Source organism: Carya illinoinensis, chromosome 1, assembly GCF_018687715.1.
Source record: "Carya illinoinensis cultivar Pawnee chromosome 1, C.illinoinensisPawnee_v1, whole genome shotgun sequence".
NCBI classification, from domain to species: Eukaryota; Viridiplantae; Streptophyta; class Magnoliopsida; order Fagales; family Juglandaceae; genus Carya; species Carya illinoinensis.
Genome location: NC_056752.1, coordinates 48,948,366 through 48,963,171, shown reverse-complemented (window position 1 = coordinate 48,963,171; position 14,806 = coordinate 48,948,366). Strand labels below are relative to the sequence as shown.

Sequence of the window (14,806 nt, the reverse complement as noted above, 5' to 3'; positions counted from 1 at the left end):
GTGGGAGAGACCCACAACCATTTCTTGAGACTTAGACCCATTGGCCATCCTTGGCGGTGGGTCTCTTTGAAAAGAGACCCATGACACGAGTTTGAGTTTCTGACTATGCGTGATTGAAAATTCTTGGTTTGTAGGTAGGGGCTCTCGACAGTTGGAATGGGGAGACTGCCTATCTGTCCTTCGGGGTACAGGCGAGCAGAAATGGGGGCAAGGTGCTATTTACCGTCTTGATGCTCTTATCTAGACATGCAGGCATGAGTATATGATTTTAATCGCGTGAATTGCCTGCGATTACTCATTATACGTATTATTTAGGCAGGTACATTATATATGATGAAAGCATTACTCTCTGGTTTGCTTCAAATGTCACATCCTGCAAAGAATCTAGGTAGCCAATATGTTTTCCATCGTCAACATTGACTCTAGACTGATCCTTTTACACTCGTTTGAACAATTATTGAGATTCCACGTATAGCACAGACTGCACAGAACGAGATAACTGCCAAATGATCGGTCTGACAGCTTAGCATGCATACACATTTATCAAGAACTGTTTTCTGTTCTCCATTACATTATTTCGTGCAGGATCTAGCGTCAGAGACTCTGAATCATTGTCTACAGGATATTATTTGAATGAGTTCAAATCCTGATATAGCATTGAGTGGAGTCTCTCCTGCTCCGTTTTTATGTGACTCCTGCTTATATCCTTCACAACAGGACAGCCTGAAAGGGTCATCGTCAGCTCCAGCTCATCCTTCAGCATTTCAATAACCCGTTTCACCCCATATTCCCCCTTCGCTGCCAGCCCATAGACAACGGGCCTTCCAACCTGCAGTAACATACATCAGTTTCAACAAAGAAAACAAAATACACATTTCACCTCACAATTAGTAAGTCTTTTACACTATGCATCTCAAACCACCAAATAGTTATACTAGGCACCCTCTGTTAAGATCTGACATTTAATATTGTGTCATGTCACCTATTTTAATTTTTCATTCATTTTGACTATTAGAATTGGACGAATGCATTATTTGCCAGTTTTGGGCAGTGTGGAATGTTCTAGTTTTGATAATTTGAATTGTAAGTGTAAAACTCCTACTCATATAATGGTGGAAAATATATTTTCCAAATAAAAAAAGAATTCAGGGAAGTAATTTAATAACCAAAGAAATTTCAAGGGCCAATATATTTGGCGCGCGCTCACAAACACCACACTCTCAATTTAGTTAGTCCCACCATGTTTATAATTTCATTATTGAGGGTTATCACATATGAGAGAGAGAGAGAGAGAGAGAGAGAGAGAGAGAGAGAGAGAGAGAGAGAGAGAGAGAGAGAGAGAGAGAGAGAGAGAGAGAGAGAGAGAGAGAAGTCATCCCCCTCTTCATTTTCTCCTTTCAAATGTATTTAACGGTCCCCAGGTCCAAAAGGTTTCAGTTAAGCACTGAGTTAAAAAGCAAAGATGGTTGGCCAAGCAGCCAACAATATAGATTTCCATCTTTGCTACTAATCACCAGTTGGTTCAAAAAACATAAAAATAGCAATGGAAAGGCCTCAGGGATTGCATGAGCAGATGATGGTTAGATGCTACTCATCCTTGAAGATTAATATCGTAAGTGAACAGAGTATGGAGAGCTTACCAAGACAGCTTGTGCACCAAGGGCTAATGCCTGGAAGACATCTGTTCCTCGCCGCACTCCTCCATCAAAGAGAACAGGAACTTTTCCTTTGACAGTGTGAACACTCTGCAATCCATGGAGTACATATATATCCTAAAAAGGCATTTGAAACAAGAAGCTCACATGCCTAACAAAGAGGTCTGCAGGACATGTCCCAACGCATACGGTTCATGGTTTAAGAGCTATCAATTTACGAGAAAGGGTAATGTTAAGGATGACTTGCTACAAGAAATCCTTCCCAAGTCCCATGGGTATTAGCAACACTTAGTGACACCATGAAAGACTACATGAGTTTGCACCACCAAACCTGCTAGAGAAAATTAGAAATAGAGTGACCTCTTCCAGAACACAAATAGTGGCGGGGGTATAATCTAGCTGCGGAGCTCCATGATTTGAGACAATAATACCATCTACGCCCACTTCCATAGCCTTTATTGTTGCCAATGGTAGAACACCAAATATTGAGCAGGACTTCTCAACAGTGGAACATGCAAAAATTTAAAAATAATACGATGACTTCAATAGTCACGATCTACTAAAAGCATTTTCTGAGAATGCTGAAAGAGCCTACGGATTCATGTGAACAATTAAAATAAAATAGTGGGACAGTAATATGACAAAGAAATAGGTAATTAGGTGACAAACGTTTGATCAACCAAAGAACTTCCATTTTAGGAAAATGAATTATCCTTATATTTCTTGTATATGTGATGAAGTTCCTTTCTCTTTTCAATTCAATCTTGACAATAGCCAAATATTTGGTTGATGTTTTCAAGTTTAGATGTAGTGAAGGTTTTTCTTTTCCAGACATATACTGTACCAAATAAGAGTCATAATAGTGATATAATATAATAGTAAAGAGCAGCAAAATAACACAGAATGGAGATCTTACCATCTTCATGGGGTGAGTACCCCCTTGATCAGAATTGGCAAGTTTGTTATAGCTCTTAACCATCCCAGGTCCTGCAAATGTTGCGATGCACTAGTTAAATTATAAGCGTAAGAAACCACGGGGCTTTGCACGCACCCTCAGCAAAATAGCATCTTATAGCCCCAACCTTTATGTGAAGTTGTAAGAGGACTAACTAACAATTATGAGTTCAAAAGACTAACTAGTTTTAAAATTTTCAAGCAAGGAAAAGCCTATTGTCTGGGTTAAAAATTTCCTAAGATTTTGGCAACATAATGTTACAGCAAAAAGAAGCATCAAAGGTCCCATTGACAAAAGCTTCTAAATTTGAACCTTCATCCTGCAGAAGATTAGTTTGTCAAATAATTGTAGCAGTACCCCCATTAAGTTTAAACAACATTGACACTTCGGTGAACATACAAAACTATGTTCATATCCGTATTTTCACATGCAATTGTCACATTTAATTTTATTGGGAGTTGAACAATTTGTTGAGTCAACCCAAGTGTGAGTGCAGGTGGTGTATTACTGCTGCACATGCACCGTTCTCAAATTTGGCATGTTAGGCACCGTTTGGTACTTTTATTTTGTTAGGCACCTTCCCAAACATCATGCAGCAGATTGCTGTAGCGTAGTGTTCTGCTCTCCTATAAATAGGAGAGCTTAAGTGTGCAGAAAAATTCATCCTCACTGCGGTGAAAGATCAAGGGCAGTAGGAGAAGAGAAAGAAAGAGGGACGTGAGGGAGAGATGAGAATTTGTAGATTTTTATAAATCTTGTACAAATTCTATAAAAGAGGCTCCAGTGGACGTAGGCAATTTGCTGAACCACTTTAAAATTATTTTGTGTAATTTTCAGACAGGACAGAGCCACAACAATTGGTATCAGAGCTCTGGTTCGAGCTGTTTGAAAATTCAAGTTGTTCAAAATCAATTTTTGGCAACTCCAGGGTGTTCTTCGCGTTGAAATGAATCCGTTGCCTCAAACGAAATCGAAAACGGAGGTCGGAGGAGCCCACACGCGCCCCTAGAAGATAGGCGCGTGCAACTTCTGTAACTCACGCGCCCCCACGCGCATCGGAGGTTGAAGACGACTGATCCACACGTGCCATATGCCCCCACATGCTCCAGAGGAGGAAGACGCGTGTCAGACACGCATCCCACGCGCCCTCACGCGCCTACACAGTTTCAGTGCGTGTTCTACACGCACCTCACGCACTCCCCATGCGCACACAAAATTGTAGCGCTTGTGATCCACGCGCCCACGTGCCGCTAGATGCCCTACTCCACGCGCCAGACAGATCAAGAATCGTCCGTTTTTCAGATCTTTTTTGGGCTAGATCTAATCCATTCGGAGTCCGATTTCGACGATCAAATAGTACTTTTTAACTATTTGGATTATTCCAGATTCATCCGTACGGTAGAAATGTTAAGATTTGCCACCGGTACTTTCGATCTGAACCGTCCACGTGTTGCAAATCGTTTTGGGCTAGATCTATGCCAGTTAGAGTTCCATTGCAATGATCAAATAGTGCTGACAAACTATTTAGATCATTCCGGACTCATCGGTACGATGGGAATGTTGAGATTCGCCATCGGTACTTTTGATCTGAACCGTCCACGTGTTGCAGATCATTTTGGACTAGATCCACGCCAGTTGGAGTTCCATTGCGATGATCAAATAGTGTTGACAAACTATTTGGATCATTCCGGACTCATCGGTACGGTGGGAATGTTGAGATTCGCCATTGATATTTTCAATCTGAACCGTTCATAGTTGCAGATCAGTTGTGGGCTTGATCGTAACCAGTTGGAGTCATGACAAACTCATTTGTTTTGGGCTTGATCGTAGCAAGTTGGAGTCGTGGCGGACTCAATTGTTTTTGGCTTGATCGCAACCAGTTAGAGTCATGTCAGACTCATTGGTTTTGGGCTTGATGTCAGCCAGTTGGAGTTCAATATTGCCGGACTTAGTTCGTTTGGGCTTGATATAAACCAGTTGGGATCGTGAAGTTTGAGGAGCAAACTTCAGATCATTAGACGATGCTGATTAACTTGTTATATCAGCAGGTTTTGGCAGTCATACAACTCATGGAGCATAATGTTATTAAGAGGAGAACCGCAACGGATCTCATTGTGTCTTTCTTTGAAAAGTCAGTTGCAAATAACAAAGTGCAGATGAAGAAACGGTTCAATTTCAAAAAAGGCAGGAGGTACTATTGTTGCCCAATAGTATTTGACGTTGTGGTCAAAAAGTTGGGAGGTCATGAGAATGGCTACGAGTAATTCTGCAAAGAAGTCGAAGTCGAAGTTTCTTAATGTAAGAGATCTTATCCTAGATGAAGAGGTGAGCAGAAGAGATTCTGGCAAGATCTCGAGTTGTTGGTCCTGAATGTTAATAGTAAGGGCAGAGGCAAGTCAAGATCTGGACAACAGATGACTCGCTAGAAATTGTGGCAAGACAGGCCACAAGAGACTGCTAAAATCAGGAGAAAATTGAGAATGATGCTGTGAATATGATGACTGAAGAAATACATGGCGTTGCATTTCTTGCAGTGCACAATGCTGTTAAAGACAGCTTGAAGACAGCAGTCATTCAGTAGTGTTTTCTCAAAAAGACATGGAAGGTCATAAATAATTTATTGGTCTTGGTTCGTGATAATTGTCGTGTGAATTAGATGAGAAAGTAAAAGGAACTCAGTTTTACTTTTCCTTATCTAAAGAAATCTCCCTAGACCACGACATGAAGTACAGGTGTGAGAGATGAGAACAAAACGTCAGATGTTTCAGGGATATCTACACCTAAAGTTGATGATCGCATAACTTCCAAGACAATCAGACCTCCATGGTGGTTACTACCTTAAACTATATCCTGCCGAATGAAGGTAGTGAACTACGGTATGAAGAAAATCTTGTAAGAATGGAGATTATGCAAGTCGAAATTAGCAAAGACTGCACACAAGATGGGTACATCGACTGAAGATAGGATATGTTAGCAGCAGGATGAAGAGTCAGTCACCCAGATCAGAGATGGAGACCTTAGCAACAGGTTCTCTGATATGTGTCAAGGTCCGTGCGAGACCATTGATTCCTAGTGCAGTAGGAGATGTGTTGCCCTGTATATATGTGTTGATTAAGGGCACTGTACAGGATGAACTAAAGTTATGCATCACTTTAGTTAGTCTTCTAAGATGAAGACATGAGTTGTAAAATTGTATAGATGATAAGGGATCATGTTGGAAATAGAGGCTAGCATGTTGAGAACCAGTCTCCAAGTTGAATATTGGTGTGATTTGAGGATTATGGAGCCTAGTTTGAAAGCTGTAAAGGCACCAGGTAGATTGTTCGCTCAGTTGTGGTTCAAGCGAAGCTCAGTTTGCTCAAGGTGTACATGAGTGCGGACTCATAGACTCGAGCAAAAGAAGAATCCTAGAGAGTTGAGATTGTGCAATAAAGTACTTATAAATCTCTTTTGAAGAAAATCCCTTGCAAACTCCGTGGATGTAGACGATGTTAATGCATTTGAAGATGCATTTAGAGAGGCATTTGGACATCTATTTGAAGACGTACCTGCAGATGCATTTGGTAGCAGAAATCTCTCATGTTAGAGAAAGAGGTGCATTCATTTGAAGAATGAATTAGTTTGCAAGTAGCCTGGTGTGGCACACTTGGGTGGAGGGGGGTGATTGTTGAGCCAACCCAAGTGTGAGTGCAGGTGGTGTATAGCTGCTGCACATGCACCGTTCTCAAATTTCGCATGTTAGGCACCGTTTGGTGCTTTTGTTTTGTTAGGCACCTTCCCAAACATCATGCAGCAGATTGCTGCAGCGTAGTGGTCTGCTCTCCTATAAATAGGAGAGCTTAAGTGTGCAGAAAAATTCATCCTCACTGCGGTGAGAGATCAAGGGCAGTGGGAGAAGAGAAAGAAAGAGAGACGTGAGGGAGAGATGAGAATTTGTAGATTTTTATAAATCTTGTACAAATTCTATAAAAGAGGCTCCAGTGGACGTAGACAATTTGCTGAACCACTTTAAAATTGTTTTGTGTGATTTTCGGACATGACAGAGCTGCAACACAATTCAACTCACATGGTCAACTTTAGTTGATATGAGGCCTTCAAAATTGTTTAATTGAGGCGCAATCATTCTAAAGAATTTATTAGTCATAATATCAGATACAAATAGTTGTTGTTCCTCACCACATGAAAAACTCTACATCCAACTACGCAGGCAGTAAACAAAAAGAGAGGATGTTACTTGTTCTTTATGTCTGCCTCCCTTCGACCAAGTCGGGGAGCGTCAACGGTTAGGACAATAGCCTTGCATCCGTTTCTTTCAGCTCTATGTACTGGCTGAGCTGATATATCTTGTCTCTTGTACACCTATTTCCAGAAGAGTCTGAGTGTCTATCAACAAGATCTCAAAAAGAAATATAAGAACAATTGAGAAGCTTCTACCACTAAAGAAAAATGGAGTTCCCAAATGAAGTTGTAAGAGTTAGGATTGGATACATATAATTGAAAAAACCGAACAGCATTGCAGCTGGAAGCAACCTCCTCCACCGTGCAGGTAGACATATAAGACAAAACCTGCAAAGAAAATAACTTGCAACCATTCATTCCGGTAAGCAAACTAACTCAATGCTTTTTTAGGTCAATACCATTATTGTGTTACTTGCAGCTGCTGCTCTGCCAGTGGCGACCTCTCCTGGATTAGACAATTAGAAGTCGATTAGAATTTGAGACAAATTTCCAACTGCTTTAGAACTTTTCCAAGAAGATTTAAACCTTCAGGATGTGCCAGCTTATGAAAACCAGTTGGAGCAATCATAATTGGCGCTGAGATTCTATGACCCAATATAGTAGTTGGCAAATCCATTCTGCTTACATCTACAAGGATTCTAGGACGCAACCTGAGAAGCCACGAAAGTCATCAGAAAAATATTATTTTTATTTTGTGAAAATAATAACCAATAGATTTAGCAGCATACGTGATTTTACGAAACGATTCCATGTTCTCCTTTAATGTGTACTGATCCTCAGCTCCCCCATTATAGTAGTCATAGTACATTTTCGGAAGAGCTAGCCTAGCCAATTCTTGAAACTCGTTCACATTAATGGGTTCACCCTCCATTATCCTGGAAACATGAGCTTTGCTTGATGTTTACTTTCCAGTAATCTAGTACCAGTTGTTAGTGAGCGTCTAAAGAAACTAAACCATATATCATGGAACCCGCTATGATTGCCAGGATTTCCTAATATAGGTGATGGTCCATTTAGGGCCCAAGAAAGGTTTGCTTGATCCATATCTCATATCAGGACATAACTGCAAACCATCTTCAGACAACGTTGGGTTCACAAATCACAAACAACTCGAGATTTCTTTCACAAAGTAGAAAACTTGAATGCTTTGATGAACATAACCGAAGCCATTAAAAAAAATTATGTTAAGGATCAATTACGCCATTACAATCTTTAAAAAAAAAGACATACTTTGCACATCGTTAGAATATACTCCCCAAAATTCAAATAGCTTCTAAAATGAAAATTACAAACATCAGCCATTCCCCGCTGCCAAAGCTTAAACAAGTTAGTTTTCACATCAGAGACGGTTAACGATGGGTAAGCATAATAATTTTGAACATACATGGGTTGCTGAGATATTCCAAATAAAATTCAGTTCTTGTTTCTGATTTATGTTTTGTACATGAGCTACGGAAACAGCAGATCTAGTAGACAAAGGATGGTACTCACAAAAGTAGCATCATAACAGCTGCTAAAAGCCTAAAAGTACTTCGACGACATTAAAACCAATAAAAAGTATGATGACCATTCAAGCATAACTTCATTGAAGCTCGAAAGATGGTCAACTAAGTTGATCATAATCAAATACAAGCAGCAAATACTTCTAAAAACTAGGAAAACACTGGACGTTTCAAGCAATGATTTTGATATAACTTAGACGAGAGAAATGTGCAGAGTTCAATTACCCCAACAAAAACGTCTAGAGAGGGGTACCTGGGACACTAATTGAATCCGACCTAAACAATATGTGTAGGCAGCTTTAATCTAAATCAAAATCAAGATGAATATGCCATTATGAAAGAGAGCAGGTAATATCAGAATGCCTGCTTTGGCCATTTACAAACGTCAAAACTCAAAGCAGATAGGTGCCTGACAACTGGAGATTGATAGTCTTCCTTTTCAGAACTCTGTTTTGATACTTTCCATCTTATTTGAGTCGCGGTTTCTAATAGTTTTTATTTTTATTTTTTTAGTATTTATTCTCGTAGTTATAAAGAAATTAGAGAAATCAGGAAAAAAAAAAAATCACTCAACAGGTTTAGTTAAAAATATTTCCTAGGATTTTTTGAAGAGTCGGCTAAGGTCAACTTAGATATGGTCCATATGGATTACAAATGATGTATGTGTAGGAGACTGAACAGTACCTTCTGTAAGTGAAATGAAACGCTCAATTCACTCAACCACATTTCTTGAAAATATAAACCAAGATATAGCAGATGGAAATTATTTTCATGTTTCAATCCCACTAGTTGCATGCCAACTTAATCAATGAAGAAATGGCAGCATATTCCAGATCTAAGTTGCAAGTATGCACGGATGATTATGATCATTATTTGATTATCTGAATCACTTGTCTCCACTCCAGGATATCATCTTTATGCTTCATTTTGACATCAAGGCATTGAGAGTAGTCTTTCACGCTCTGTTCTCACATGGCTTCTAGTAATATCCTTCACACTTGGACAGCCAGATAACGCCATGGCGAGCTCAAGTTCATCCTTCAGCATTTGGATGACTCGTTTCACACCATGTTCCCCCTTTGCTGCCAGCCCAAAGACAACAGGTCTTCCAATCTGCAATAAAATGCATATATCTTATAATAGGCTTGAGAGAGAAATCATGATTACTTACTTAGCATAAAAATTTCAGCAGCTCTAGCATATTCAGCTTCGAATTTGAGAGAGACAGAGAAGCAAGAGTTGGCTATAGCTATAACCAGCAATTTTCTGACATAATATAGACCACAAATTGAGGAAAAGAAAAAATATCACCATACTCCTGATTTCTCCTCTATAATTTATCCAACAGTCCCAAAGTGCAAACTGTTTCAATGACTTGGATATTGAGCTCCTACATCTTAAAAGTTTCTACAAATTCAATTTAGTTGGATAGTAGTTTGGAAAAGAAGAAACAAAGCCAGCAACAAAGTACAATTGTGCATTAGTGCCATATCTCCAAAAACTTGTTGGATGCAAAGATATCTACAGATACTTGAAACTCACAACATTGTGATTATGCAGAAAGCATGATTGAAACATACTACTTGCTTTTAGATAGCGAATTTCATATCCCACATTGAAAATTAAAAAAAGAATTGCAAGAGAAAATCCTTAAGTTGATGGATTAATTAGTTTGGGGGGAAGGAAAAAAAATAGTTTGGGGGTGAAGAGCATACTAGGACAGCTTGAGCACCAAGGGCTAATGCCTTGAAGACATCCGTTCCCCGCCGCACTCCTCCATCAAAAAGAACAGGAATTTTCCCTCCCACAGCATGAACCACCTACAATCACAAGGTAAACAAATATCCTTAGACATGTACATTAACGTAGCTGATTGAACAAGGCATGACAAAGTCCTCTGCAGAAATGCATGAGCACAGACATATCTTATTAACCTATACAGATAGAACCTCACCTCTTCCAGAACAGTAATAGTAGCAGGAGAATAATCAAGCTGGCGAGCCCCATGATTGGAGACAACAATCCCAGCCACACCTATTTCTGCAGCCTTTATTGCTGCCCATGTTATCACATCAAATGTTAACGAAATTTGAATTTTGAACAGCGAGAAAAATTCCTTGACTTTCAGGGATCTGAGTTAACTATGATAACCGGGCCCCTATAATTGAATTTCAAGTTGTTTTAAAAACTCTAGGTAAGCGAAGCTTTTTTTTTCGTCTTGGCATGTAACTGAAACTTTTAGAATTATTTTGTTATCAAGCCGGTGTAGTGCACATCATCTACATTACTTAAATGGTAAAATGTAATTTGTAAGATTCAAATTTTAAAATTTATCTTTAAAATCAAATTACGCCAAATAAGCACTTTAGTAGTTGTGTTACCTATACCAACTTATAAATAGAAGTTTTTTAAACTTTTAATCCAAAAAATATAAAATCTTAGAACGGAAAAGTCTATAATTTCAATTGTTTAATAAATGATAAAGGCAGAGAAGGTTTTTTTTTATTTTATACATTCAAAGGGAAGGAGAGTGGGGAAGGTGAAGTGAAAAGTGAGCTGGGTGATACATTGATATTTTTCAAAACAAAAAATAAATAAATAAAATAAAAAATGTGAATATTACACGTAAAGCTTGATCTTACCATCTTCACGAGTAAGAATTCCCTTGATAAGAATGGGCATGTTTGTAAGTGATCTTAACCATTCTACATCCTGCGGATGTTGTGATGCACTAATTAAACACGGTATTAGAGTGCACCCAGCATTTGTTGGAATAAAATAGGGACTGCCAACAGACTTGCAGTAATATCTTTTCAGATGCAGTAAGTTACTGAGAAAATAAATAATTTGCACCCATTTCTTAACTAAAGCCATATATTTTCCGCCCCCCCCACCCCCCCCCCCCCCCCCCCCCCCACCCCAAGAGCCTACCTATCTCCAAGGTTCCGGGCGTAAAAACCAAGAAACTGTGCCAGCTAAGTAGACTGGCATCTCTTTAACTCGCACATTTTAACCTTTCTTGGCATATTTCTACAAAGTGTATCAGAAAGTTACCAAAACCTTTTCTGGTTCTTTACCTTCCAACACAAGGAAGCGTCCATTGTCGCCTTAGAAAAAAAGCTTCTAGGTTTGAACCGCTATTCTGCAGAAGTTGAAAGATTCTGAGTTAACATATTAATTTTAGTCTTGCGTATGAATACTAAACAAGCACTTCCCGAGCACACGCATGCACACACACAAAGACAGAGTAAATGATGATTTCTGTAAATGATCAGACACATTTCTAGATGAAAGTGCCTGTTAGATTGAACTACTCCACTGTAGTCATAACGGGTCTGAGAACGGGGATACACGATAGACACATTTCTCTATTACTATCTTAAGAATCTAAGCTAGTTTGGGCAAAGGCAGACAAGGATGCCATATCCGACGTACTGATCATTTATGGGTAGAGCTGAATTGGTGGCCTGTGAATCACTGACAAAAAACTATAGTGAAACCCCACAATTACTTGGAAACAAAAAAAAGGCAGAAGATTAACAAAAAGAAAAAAATGATAAAAACAAAACTAAAATGAAAACAAATAATCATTGCTAGTCCTTGAGCACGTCAACCTAGCTTCTTTATCCATTTATGATAGCTTTGGCACACTCAAACGCTGATCCTTTTATTATGTACTTGTTTATTTATTTAATTTGGTTAGACAATGATCAGACTAATGGAGGGTTTTGTTGCCTATTGAAGGACAAATGATAAGCTACAGTTAAAGAAACCAATTGTTAAAAGAATATATCAGACACATTGATAAACAGGAAAGCCTCGTCATTCAAAGCCAGGCTATTTAAATTCAACTAATTCCACTCACAGAATCGACTTCAATCGATAACAGACCCTCAAGATTCTTCAATCCAGGTACCATCATTCTGCAGAAGTCATCGCGTTTTTTTATGGGGGATGCATAAGACATTAAACATTGCGTCAATAAGACTCGAGGAAGTTTATACCAAAATTTGAAGGCAATTAAATTTAACCAGAAGGAAAGATGACACTTCACTTGTTTTTTATGTCTGCCTCCCTTCGACCGAGCCTGGGGGCATCAACAGTTAGGACAAGAGCCTTGTGTCCATTTTTCTCGGCCCTGTGTACCAATGCAGCTGCTATATCTCGTCTCTTGTATACCTATTCGCAAGGGAGTTCCAAAATTTCAGGGTATTTCTACCAAACAAAATGACATATAAGGAAAGGTGACGAACAAAGTGTACATTATAAGACATGAGGAAGGTTTTAATACATATAATTGAAAGAACCGAACAGCGTTGCAGCTGGAAGCAACCTCTTCCATGGTGCAGGAAGACCCGGTGGATAAAATCTACAGAAAAATATAACTCAGCCGTGCCAAGATATTAAACAAGTTGATGAGTTCGAATTCGTTATGTCATTACCATTATGGTTTTAGATGCAGCTGCTGCTCTGGCTGTGGCAGCCTCTCCTGTAACAAGATAGCAAGTAGTATAAGCGTTTGGCAGGGGAAGGAAGGTATTTTCAACTTATCATAAAGGATTTAGACCTTCAGGATGTGCCAACTTATGCAGGCCAGTTGGAGCAATCATAATCGGTGCCGAGATATTGTACCCCAATACAGTAGTTGACATACCTATTCTGCTTACATCCACAAGAATTCTTGGCCGGATCCTGCGGAAAGAATGAAAACTGATAGGTGAAACGCCACACCCGGTTTGCTCTCATGTTAGAGACTAGTAAATTAGCACATTACGTGATTCTTTTAAATGCTTCCACATTATCTTTTAATGTGTACTGGTCCTCAGCTCCACCAGCATAAAAATCATAGTACATTTTTGGAAGTGCTTCCCTGGCCAATTCTTGGAACTCGTTCACGTTTACTGGTTCACCAGCCATTTTTTTCTGGAAACATGGAGACATATGTTTAAGAGTCCAATACCAACTCCTAGATGCAACTGTATAAACTTTCAACAGCAAGAAGAAACTCAAACTTTGATAAGAACAATAGAAGATCCAGGCCATATTTTGATCTTAATTACAGCAATCTCCCAAAGGTGATGCTTGCAGTTAAACATTGCCTTTTACTTGGACAAACCTTAGGTATGCTTCACGATATTCACAGACACAATCGGTGCAAAGTCACCAAAGTGCACATCAAGAAAATCAGTTTGTAAGCATACCATCCATTTTAGAAAATCTAATTGATATTAGCAGTCCTCACACAAGAGTCGTAGGAGAACATCAAATTAATTAGGGCCTTAAACGCCTCTAGGCACTTCACAGATGACTTTTCGACGATAAAAAAACATTGACTTCCACTCCTACGTAGCCAATATGCAGTAAATCGATCTCAATAATATGCTATGATCCACAAAGCAACAAGAACCAGTGGAAAACACGACGATCTCCCACATAGAAACTACTGTGCGTTTTGATGATGATCGATAAAGTTGGAATTATTTAAGCTTACCAATGAGAGAACTAAAACCTTTGGAGGTGGCTGGCAGCTTCTGGGCAGTAGTTTTGACTAGACGTTTGCTGAAAACTTACAGGCCAGAGTTAACGTAAAGTGTGAAGTAGGGATCTGAATGCCGACTTTCTCAATGATGAACTTCGTCCACTAGTTTTTTAGTCCACATCTATTAGGTTGACTGGTATTGAGTTAGTAAAGTCTGGTCGTAATTGCGTGTTCAAATTGATTCCTTCGTATTTAATAGTTAAATTAAAATTATTTTAAATAAAATTTACTTTTTAATTAATCATATTAATTTATGTACGTATTAATACATAATTGTTAACTAAACTTTTTTCTAATAATAGTCCATTTGGTTGGACTGGACCGAGGGCCGCACAAGCACAAGTTCAACTTATCTAATCTATTTTTCAGCCCAAGACTGCCTCAATCGGAAAAGAGCTATCCTCTCCCAGTTTCAGTCACTAGTCAACATAGCATGCCATTTTCATATCAATGAAAGTAACTTGAGATTTTCGAATTTCTCGAATCTCCATTGCAAATTTCATCCAATGGGATTAAGTACGGAGGCATCTACTTCTGCTTTAATTTTTTTTTTAATCTTTTTCAGGGCAGTGACAGATGTTCGTACAGACATGCATGTGACATCCAGTGCAAGTTGCATGGGGGGGAACATATTATCGGGTATGACATGGATTCCACAACCTTGACAACCCTCGGAATTGACCTTTGATCACATGCCGGTCGTCGGTAAAGATATAAGAACTGTTATTTATTATTTGCAATGAATCATTATCACTTAATTGGAGGAAAACAAAAGTTTTGAGAGTTTATTTTGCCATGCAATCAATCATCTGCATTTCGCTTGCTTGAAGGGATTGAAAAGAGAGAGTGCATCAAGCAGTTTGCGAGAGCCAACGTAATAGCAATGAGATCTTTGGTATGCCCAGTAATGCGCATC

The 14,806-nt window shown here is 39.0% G+C and overlaps 2 pseudogenes; both read right to left on the bottom strand.

Moving 5' to 3' along the window:
* Nucleotides 1-331: 331 nt before the first annotated feature.
* Nucleotides 332-8,783, bottom strand: LOC122280465 (annotated as a pseudogene).
* A 145-nt stretch (nucleotides 8,784-8,928) lies between these two features.
* On the bottom strand, nucleotides 8,929-13,785 carry LOC122280457 (annotated as a pseudogene).
* Nucleotides 13,786-14,806: the final 1,021 nt, after the last annotated feature.